The following is an 11,091-nucleotide window of genomic DNA, read 5'->3' on the forward strand; positions in this document are numbered from 1 at the left end:
AGTTTCCTCAAACTCCCAAAGTAGCACCATCAGCCAGGGGACAAGTGTGCAGCACATGAATCTGTGGGGGACATTTCATATTAAAACCACACATAGGCAATGTGCCAAGAGGTAGAAATAGAGTTGAACCTCTACAATCATTGCTTCTATACCTTGTAGCTTTATGTTCTGCCATTAATATATCCTGGTTTTTACAGGAGAAATCAGGCAATAACCAAACTTGGAACTAACTGCTGACCAGTTAGTTCAGTTTATATCTTAGTTGGGGTCACTAATATTGTGATGAAACACCATGATCCAAAGCAACTTGGGAAGGCAAGGTTTATTTGACTTATGCTTTTACATCACCATTAATCATCAAATGAAATCAGTACAGGAACTCAAACAGAGCAGGAATCTGAAGGCAGGGCTGGTGCAGAGGCTGTGAAGGGGTTCTGCTTACAGGCTTACTCCTTATAGTTTGTTCAGCCTGCTTGCTTGTAGAACCCAGGACCACTAGCATAGGGTTGGCATCATCCACAGTGGATTGTGCCCTCTCACATCAATCACTAATTCAGAAAATGCCATATAGAATTGTCTATAGTCCATTATTATAGAGGCATTTTCTCTATTGAGGCTCCTTTGTCTCTTTTGAGTCCAGCTTGTGTCAAGTTACTATAAAAGTAGCCATCATAGTCTATTATGTCAGTGGACAAACTAGCAAAAAACAAAACAAAACAAAACCCCAAACTATAAGCCAGGTATGGTAGTATAGGCTTGTGATTATTCTTCTTGGGACACTGAAGTAGAAGGAACATAAGTTTTGAGGCCAGTCTGAGCTGCATACCAAGGCTCTGTTCCAAAAAATAAAAAGAAAGAAAAAATATGACAGATATAAGTAACCTTTATACTTAGCAGAGCTGGAGTTGTTCCTAGAGAATGGAGCATAAATAATGAGCAATGTCAACAGTAGGTCCTGATGAACCAAGGCATTTAAGGACTCTGGGATGAGCCTCTGGGTCTGCTCATGGGCAGGCATCCTAAGGAAGTTGTTGGTAGTGGAGGGAGAAATTCAGTAACTGACTTGGGCCATTCTTTCTCAGCAGATGTGAGTATTAGAACCCAATACGGAGACCCTCTACTTTTGGCTATAGAAGTCTTTGTAGAATAAATGATTGTGTACTGAACTCTGTAGTAAAGGTGCTATCATGGTTTGAATATGCTTGGCCCAGGGAGTGGCACTATTTGGAGGTGTGATCTTGTTGGAGTAGGTGTGTCAGTGTGGGCATGGGCTTTTAGACCCTCATCCTAGCTTCCAGGAAGCAAGTCTTCTCTTAGCAGCCTTCAGATGAAGATGTAGAACTCTCAGCTTTGCCTGTTCCATGCCCACCTGGATGCTGCCATGCTCCCACCTTGATAATAATAGACTAAACCTCTGAACCTTTAAGCCACTCCCAGTTAAATGCTGTCTACAAGTTGTCTTGGTCATAGTGTCTGATCACAACAGTAAAACCCTGACTAATACAGGTGCTTTGGAGAAATGCTTAGGAACTTCAGGGATCTGAGGTGACATGTGGGACTTATAGTCCCTGATTAAAAAAGGTTTTCCCCATGTCCTTCCCACAGAACTAGGACTCACATACAGTTTTGGAAGGTTACCAAGCCACTTCTCTGCCTCTTCCACAAGACACTGTGTCACAAGCAGAGACTCATTATTTCTTCAAGTGGAGTGACAGAGAGAAATACAATCCTTAAATACTTTACATTTTCTTAATCCCAAAAGTCACACGCATGCCAAATGTTACTTTTATATGTCATTGTGCCAAACATGAGCCAATTGAATGATCTGTAAAGTGACTGAATTTAAAAATTATCCCATTTACTTTATTTTGACCAATTACCAGATTAAAGCAGTAAACATCATATAATTGTAGTGTTGCAGTCAGTAGTCTTAAGGTTCATCAATATGAAAATTTGTTTTCCCTCCACCCTTCATTTTTCTCCTGAGATGGAGAGAAACAGCACATAAGCTGTTCACATGGAGTCATGGGTCTGAATAGACTTGGAAGTGATTTAGCCTAGTACATAATTATGGAAGTAGAAGCTTTGTAGGTAGAGATGGCCATTTCTGCCTTTCAAGCCATTTTTTTCTTCCTTAGGCTGGCCATGAACTCTTGGTCTGCCTGCCTCTTCTTCCCAAGTGCTGGGAATTATAGAAACATACCACCATACCCAGTCCTCTAGCTTGTCCATGAATGTCATTAGTTTGGGTAGGTACATGAAGAGAGGGAAATACTCAAAACCACAGTAAATAATTAACAGCAATTATCATGCAGACTTAATGGTGGTGCAATGCTTCCTCCTGGTGACTGACATTCTCTTTCACTTGGTGGATTTTTGTTTGTTTTGGGTTAGTTGCCTGCATGTATGTTTGTACACCATGCAGGAGAGTGCAAAGCTCAGAAGAGGGCATTAGGTCCTCTGGATTCCAGGCAGTAGTGGACTGCTATATAGGTGCTGGGAACCAAACTCTATTTCTTTGTAAGAGTTGTAAGTGCTCCTGACTGCTGAGCCTCTCTCTAGCCACTTGCTGATGTGTTTTGTTGTTTTTAGGTCCAAATTATTTGAGAAGAACCTTCTGCTGCCTTTTACTTCATTTACTTGTTTAAATGAGCACAAAATTTGTCTTTGATGCAAAAAAGAATGTAATTTTTTAATCCTTTAATTATAGAAATTTATTCATAGTCCTTTATCACCTTTTGCAGATGTCTCACTCTTGCGTTCCATATTTGAATGTGTCTTTAGTAGAAAGAATTTCATCAGTACCAAGGCAAACTTTACTCCTCTGCTGATACTTGACAACATGTTGGCATCTGTATAAGGTGCCACAGAAGAATATGTGCCTACCATCTAAGGACTAGAATATCTGTTCATCGTGGTGTCTTATGATAAAGACATAGGTAGAATGACTATGAGATGTTTTTTAGGATGACACCTTCTGAATGTGGGTAAAGAATGCTGATCCGTTCATGTAAGTATTTTACTCATTTTTGAGGCTTTTGTCTTTTGATCTGGAGTCTATGTAACCCCTGTGATCCTGAAGTTAATTCTGATTGGTAAATAAAGATGCCACCAGTGGAGTAGAAGAGACATAGATGGGGTTTAGGTTTCCCAGGCTTAGGGTGGGGGGGGGTTAAGAGGGCAGAGAAAGAGGAAGAACATGCAGGAGGAGGGAAAGGGCAACCATGGCCCTGAGGGCTGCCCAATTGGAACTAAAAGCATCCCAGATGAAACATAGTAGTAACTCAGGGTTATGGATAGGAAAGTAGATTCTCACAGCACAGAGGATAGGCAGCTGCCCAGCTCTTGTGGTGTTTAAGGCTTATTGTAAATATAAAAGCTGCATGTGATTTTTATTTGGGAACTCAATAATCAAAGGCAGGGTAGGAACCCTGGGATGGGATTTAAATAATTTACTACAACATATCTTAGGGTCATGTGACTTTGGATCACTTTGATGCTATATTGATTATGGCTCACACTGGAAAGTTAGATGTTAATAAAGAAGATTCTGTTTTGTTGTTGTTTTTATTTTGTTTTTGAGATATAGCCTAGGCTGGGCTGTAGCCAAAGATGACCTTGAATTCCTGATTTTCCTGTCTCTCCATCTTAAGTGCTGGGATTATAATATCACTGCACCAAATGTAATAATTGCAAATTATTTTGCAGTTTAGCAAAGTAGTTGTTTCTTTATTAATATTATTAATAATTAGCAGTAGTTAACAATAAAACAAGGGGCATGGCCAATATCTGTTTTGCTAAGATGTCAAAGACTGTGACTTTATATCCAGTTAGAATGATTCTGTATCTATTTAAGTAGGCTTTTTCTAGTTAACCTATTTCCTTAAATAAGTATTTTAAAAAAACAACTTCAGCTTTATAGATAGGATAGAAAGTTCCCTATATGCTGCATTTGGTCCCTCAATCCCCACATGTTTTGATTTGTTTGGTTTTTAGAGATACAGTCTTTGCAGACCAAGCTGGTATTGAATTCATTATATTCAGACTGACCCTTCCAGGTGCTGGGTTTACATGCTAGATTACACCCAGCTAATCTCCCATGTTCTTAACATCTATTTGTTACAGATAGTGAAACTGAACTGTCAAGTCATTATTAACTGCAGTCTACACTTTATTCAGGTTTTCTTAGCTTCGACCTAATGACCCTTCATGAGTCTGGATTCCATCTATGGCATGACATTTACATCCGATTGTCCTATTTATTTTGTAAGGTTTCTCTTGGCTATCAGAATGTCTCAGGCTTTGTTTTTTTGACAATTTGATACTCTTGAAGAGTATTGGTCAGGAATTTGTAGGATATCCCTTTACTGGAATTTCCTTATTATCTCGTGATTAGATAGGTTATGGGAAGAAAAAGCACAGAGGCCAAGTCTATTCTAAGTATATCAAGGGCGCATACTCTCAATAAGTTTTACAGCTGTTAGTGCTATCCTTGATTACCTGGCTAAGGCAGTATTTTTCCATGATAAAGTTTCCTTTTCCTCTAACTTTTTATTGTGTTCATCTTGGAAGAGGATTATTCAGTGGGGAGTCATCCATCCATCCATTTATTTATTTGAGACAGGGTCCCTCTATATAGTCCTGGCTGCAGTCCTGGAACTATGTAGATCAAGCTGGCCTAGAATTCAGATTGGCCTGCCTTTGCCTTCCAAGTTCTGGGATTAAAGGTGTACATCACTACATTCGGCTATGTGTTGCTTTATTGATATTCTACATCTAAGTTTCGTATATTAAGTTAACCATGAGTTCATACTGCTGTTTCTAATGTTAACCAACTATCAAATAGATTACTTTGTCTTCCTATCTCCCTTATCTGTAAAATCCCACTGTGGGAAGAAGAAGAAACCCAGCTCTAACCATTGCCTTATTGTACCTAATGATTCAGTTCCAGTGCACATGTCTAAGAATATCAGAATTACTAACCTATTCCCCCTAAGAAACCATTTTCTCAACTAAAGAGCAGTGCTAGATGTAGGTCTTTAGTATCACATCTGACACATACCCTTCAAGAACATTGCTTCATATATTTAGAGCACAGATATATCTTTTTAACTTCAAGAGGTATTTATTACTTTTAAAAAGACCCATCATGAGTGGAAAATAGTGACAGTAAAAATAAGTTTAATACACCAAAATCCTGAACTTTATTGCCTAGTTTATCTTAAATGTGCTTAAAACACTTAACATTAACCTACAGTTGGGCAAAATCATATAATATGAAACCCATTTTATAATGAAGTCTTGACTGCCTCATGTAATTGAATTCTGGACTGAAAGTGAAAAACCAGAATATTTGAATGAGTATATTTTGGCCTCATTGTAAAGTCAAAAAATTATAAGTTGAGCTATTGTCATCATCTGCATTTCCCCATTGATTTAGAGATTGGTTTTTTTTTTACTATATATATATTTTTATTCAATATATTTTTTATTTATATTTCAAATGATTTCCCCCCTTCTGGCCCCCCACTCCCCGAAAGTCATATAAGCCCCCTTCCCTCCCCCTGTTCTCCCACCCAACCCTTCCCACTTCCCTGTTCTGGTTTTGCCTTATATTGCTACACTGAATCTTTCTAGAACCAGGGGCCACTTCTCCGTTCTTCTTGTACCTCATTTGATGTGTGGATTATGTTTTGGGTATTCCAGTTTTCCAGGCTTAGATCCATTTATTAGTGAGTGCATACCATGATTGATCTTTTGAGTCTGGGTTACCTCACTTAGTATGATGTTCTCCAGCTCCATCCATTTGCCTAAGAATTTCATGAATTCATTATTTTTAATGGCTGAATAGTACTCTATTGTGTATGTATACCACATTTTTTTTGCATCCATTCTTCTCTTGAGGGACACCTGGGTTCTTTCCAGCTTCTGGCTATTATAAATAGGGCTGCTATGAACATAGTGAAGCATATATCCTTATTACATGCTGGGGAATCCTCTGGGTATATGCCCAGGAGTGGTATAGCAGGATCTTCTGGAAGTGAGGTGCCCAGTTTTTGGAGGAACCGCCAGACTGATTTCCAGAGTGGTTGTACCAATTTGCAACCCCACCAGCAGTGGAGGAGTGTTCCTCTTTCTCCACATCTTCGCCAATACCTGCTGTCTCTTGAATTTTTAATCTTAGCCATTCTGACTGGTGTAATGAGACAACAATCTCAGGGTTGTTTTGATTTGCATTTCCCCGATGACTAATGAAGTTGAGCATTTTTTAAGATGTTTCTCCGCCATCCGAAGTTCTTCAGGTGAGAATTCTTTGTTTAACTCTGTACCCCATTTTTAATAGAGTTATTTGGTTTTCTGGGGTCTAACTTCTTGAGTTCTTTGTATATATTGGATATTAGCCCTCTATGTAATGTAGGGTTGGTGAAGATCTTTTCCCAATTTGTTAGTTGCTGATTTGTCCTTTTGATGGTGTCCTTTGCTTTACAGAAATTTTGTAATTTTATGAGGTCCCATTTGTCAATTCTTGCTCTTAGAGCATACGCTATTGGTATTCTGTTCAGGAACTTTCCCCCTGTACCGATGTCCTCAAGGGTCTTCCCCAGTTTCTTTTCTATTAGCTACAGAGTGTCTGACTTTATGTGGAGGTTCTTGATCCATTTGGAGTTGAGCTTAGTACAAGGAGACAAGGATGGATTAATTCGCATTCTTCTGCATGCTGACCTCCAGTTGAACCAGCACCATTTCTTGAAAAGGCTATCTTTTTTCCATTGGATGTTTTGAGCCCCTTTGTCGAGGATCAAGTGGCCATAGGTGTGTGGGTTCATTTCTGGATCTTCAATCCTGTTCCATTGATCCTCCTGCCTGTCACTGTATCAATACCATGCAGTTTTTAACACTATTGCTCTGTAGTATTGCTTGAGGTCAGGGATACTGATTCCCCCAGAATTTCTTTTGTTGTTGAGAATAGTTTTAGCTATCCTGAGTTTTTTTGTTATTCCAGATGAATTTGAGAATTGCTCTTTCTAACTCTATGAAGAATTGAGTTGGGATTTTGATGGGTATTGCGTTGAATCTGTATATTGCTTTTGGCAAAATGGCCATTTTAACTATATTAATCCTGCCAATCCATGAGCATGGGAGGTTTTTTCATTTTTTGAGGTCGTCTTCTCTTTCCTTCTTCAGAGTCTTGAAGTTCTTGTCATATAGATCTTTCACTTGTTTGGTAAGAGTCACCCCAAGGTACTTTATACTGTTTGTGGCTATTGTGAAGAGTGTCATTTCCCTAATTTCTGTCTCAGCCTGCTTATCCTTTGAGTATAGGAAGGCTACTGATTTGCTTGAGTTGATTTTATAACCTGCCACTTTGCTGAAGTTGTTTATCAGCTGTAGGAGTTCTTTAGAGGAGTTTTTTGGGTCACTTAGGTAGACTATCATATCATCTGCAAATAATGATAGTTTGACTTCTTCCTTTCCAATTTGTATCTCTTTGACCTCCTTATGTTGTCTAATTGCCTGAGCTAGTACCTCAAGTACAATATTGAAAAGATAGGAGAAAGGGGGCAGCCCTGTCTAGTCCCTGATTTTAGTGGGATTGCTTCAAGTTTCTCTCCATTTAGTTTGATGCTGGCTACCGATTTGCTGTATATTGCTTTAACTATGTTTAGGTATGGGCCTTGAATTCCTGTTCTTTCCAAGACTTTAAGCATGAAAGTATGCTGAATTTTGTCAAATGCTTTTTCAGCATCCAATGAAATGACCATGTGGTTTTTTTCTTTGAGTTTGTTTATGTAGTGGATTGCATTGATGGATTTCCGTATATTGAACCAACTCTGCATCCCTGGAATAAAGCCTACTTGATCATGGTGGATGATTGTTTTTATGTGTTCTTGGATTCGGCTGGCCAGAATTTTATTGAGTATTTTTGCACCGATGTTCATAAGGGAAATTGGTCTGAAGTTCTCTTTCTTTGTTGGATCTTTGGTTTTGGTATCAGCGTAATCGTGGCTTCATAGAAGGAATTGGGTAGTGTTCCTTCTGTTTCTATTTTGTGGAATAGTTTGAAGAGTATTGGTGTTAGATAGAATTCTATAGAGTATTGGTGTCTGATAGAATTCTGCACTGAAGCCATCTGGTCCTGTGCTTTTTTTGGTTGGAAGGCTTTCTATGACCCCTTCTATTTCTTTAGGGGTTATAGGAATGTTTAGATGATCTATTTGTCCTGATTTAATTTTGGTATTTGGTATCTGTCTAGGAAATTGTCCATTTCCTCCAGATTCTCCAGTTGTGTTGAGTATAGGCTTTTTGTAGTAGGATCTGATGATTTTTTGAATTTCCTCAGTTTCTGTTGTTATATCTCCGTTTTCATTTCTAATTTTGTTAATCTGAATACTTTCTCTGTGCCCTTTGGTCAGTCTGGCTAAGGGTTTATTTGTTGATAAATCTTGTTGATTTTCTCAAAGAACCAGCTTCTGGTTTTGTTAATTCTTTGGAGGGTTCTCTTTGTTTCCACTTAAATGATTTCAGCCCTGAGTTTGATGATTTCCTGTCTTTTACTCCTCCTGGGTGAATTGGCTTCTTTTTGTTCCAGGGCTTTCACATGTGCCATTAAGCTGCTAGTGTATGCTCTCTCCATTTTCTTTTTGGAGGCGCTCAGGGCTATGAGTTTTCCTCTTAGCACTGCTTTCATTGTGTCCCATAGATTTGGGTATGTTGTGCCTTCATTTTCATTAAATTCTAAAAAGAATTCTTTTTTCTGATTTCTTTATTTCTTCTTTGGCCAAGGTGCCATTGAGTAGAGTATTGTTCAGCCTCCATGTATATGTGGGCTTTCTGTTGTTTTTGTTGCTATTGATGACCACTCTTACTACATAGTGATCTGATAGGAGGCATGGGATTAGTTCGATCTTTTTATATTTGTTGAGGTCTGTCTTGTGCCCAATTATATGGTCAATTTTGGAGAAGGTACCTTGAGGTGCTGAGAAAAAGGTATATTCTTTTCTTTTAGGGTGAAATGTTCTATAAATATCAGTCAAGTCCAATTGGTCCAAAGCTTCAATTAGTTTTATTGTGTCCCTGTTTAGTTTCTGTTTTCCTGATTGGTCCATTGAGGAGAGTGGAGTGTTGAAGTCACCCACAATTATTGTGTTAGGTGCAATGTGTGCTTTGAGCTTTAGTAAAGTTTCTTTTATGAATGAGGGTGCCCTTGCATTTGGCGCATAGATGTTCAGAATTGAAAGTTCTTCTTGGTGGATTTTTCCTTTTACCAGTAAGAAGTGTCCTTCTATATCTCTTTTGATGACTTTAGGTTGAAAGTCAATTTTATCTGATATTAGAATGGCTACTCCGGCTAGTTTCCCAAGACCATTGGCTTGTAAAATTGTCTTCTAGCCTTTTACTCTAAGGTAGTTTTTGTCTTTGACATTGAGGTATGTTTCCTGTATGCGGCAAAATGTAGGGTCCTGTTTTCTTATTCAGTCTGTTAGTCTATGTCTTTTTATTGGGGAATTGAGTCCCCAATCTCATTGACATTAAGAGATATTAAAGAATAGTGATTATTACTTCCTGTCATTTTTGATGTTATTTTTATATTTGAGAGGTTATCTTCTTTTGCGTTTGACGAAAGAAGTTAACTATCTTGCTTTTTCCAGGGTGTCGTTTCCCTCCTTGTAGTGGAGTTTTCCTCTTATTATTCTTTGTAGGGCTGGATTTGTGGAAAGATACTGTGTTAATTTGGTTTCATCATGGAATATCTTGGTTTCTCCATCTATGGTGATTGAGAGTTTTGCTGGGTATAGTAGTCTTGGCTGACATTTGTGTTCTCTTAGAGTCTGCAAGAGATCTGCCCAGGATCCTCTAGCTTTCATGGTCTCTGGTGAGAAGTCTGGTGTGATTCTGATAGGTCTTCCTTTATATGTTACTTGGACTTTCTCTCTTGCTGCCTTTAATATTCTTTCTTTGTTTAGTACATTTGGGGTTTTGATTATTATGTGACGAGAGGTATTTCTGCTCAGGTCCAGTCTGTTTGGAGTTCTGTAGGCTTCTTGTATATTCATGGGCATCTCTCTCTTTAAGTTGGGAAAGTTTTCTTCCATAATTTTGTTGAAGATATTTGCTGGCCCTTTCAGCTATAAATCTTCATTCTCATCTATACCTATAATCCTTAGGTTTGGTCTTCTCATTGTGTCCTGGATTTCTTGGATGTTCTGGGATACAAGCTTTTTGCATTTTGCATTTTCTTTGACTGTTGAGTCCATGGTTTCTATGGTATCTTCGGCATCTGAGATTCTTTCTTCCATCTCTTGTAATCTGTTGTTGATATTTGCATCTATGACCTCTGATTTCTTCTCAAGGTTTTCTATCTCCAAAATTGTCTCCCTTTGTGATTTCTTAGTTATTTTTACTTCTGATTTTAGATCCTGGATGGTTTTGCTTAGCTCCTTCACTTGCTTGTGTTTTCCTGTAATTCTTTAAGAGATTTTTGTGTTTCCTCTTTCATGACTTCTGCTGTTTGACTCACTTTCTCCTGTATTTCTTTTAAGTTTTTTTTTTTTGTGTGTGTGTGTGTGTGTGTGTGTGTGTGTGTGTGTTTCTTCTTTATTGGCTTCTATCTCTTGAGCCTTATTCTCCTGAATTTCTTTAAGTGATTTTTGTGTTTCCATTATGGGTTTCTAGCTTATTCATGTTCCCCTGTATTTCTTTAAGAGATTCATTTATGTCCTTTTTGTGTTCTTCTAGCAGCATCATGAACAGTGATTTTAAATCCAAATCTTGTTTTTCTGGTGTGTTTGTGTAACCAGGACTTGCTGATGTTGGAGAGTTCGGTTCAGATGCTGCCATATTGCCTAGATTCTGTTAGTAGCGTTCCTGAGTTTGCCCTTTGCCATCTTGTTAATTCTGGAGTTAGTTGGTCTCGTCTCTGGCCAGTGTTTGAGCCTCCTGTGCGGCTGTAGGGCTATTTCTGCAACACTGGATGACTGGCTTTCCCCTGTTACAGATTGCTGATGTGCTGTCCTCCTCTTGGGTGCCCTTGGAGCCCTAGTGTGCCTTGCCACAGATTGTCTGTGTGAACCAGGTGATGCCCGTTTGCTC

Source organism: Apodemus sylvaticus, chromosome 13 (assembly GCF_947179515.1).
Source record: "Apodemus sylvaticus chromosome 13, mApoSyl1.1, whole genome shotgun sequence".
In the NCBI taxonomy this organism is placed as follows: Eukaryota; Metazoa; Chordata; class Mammalia; order Rodentia; family Muridae; genus Apodemus; species Apodemus sylvaticus.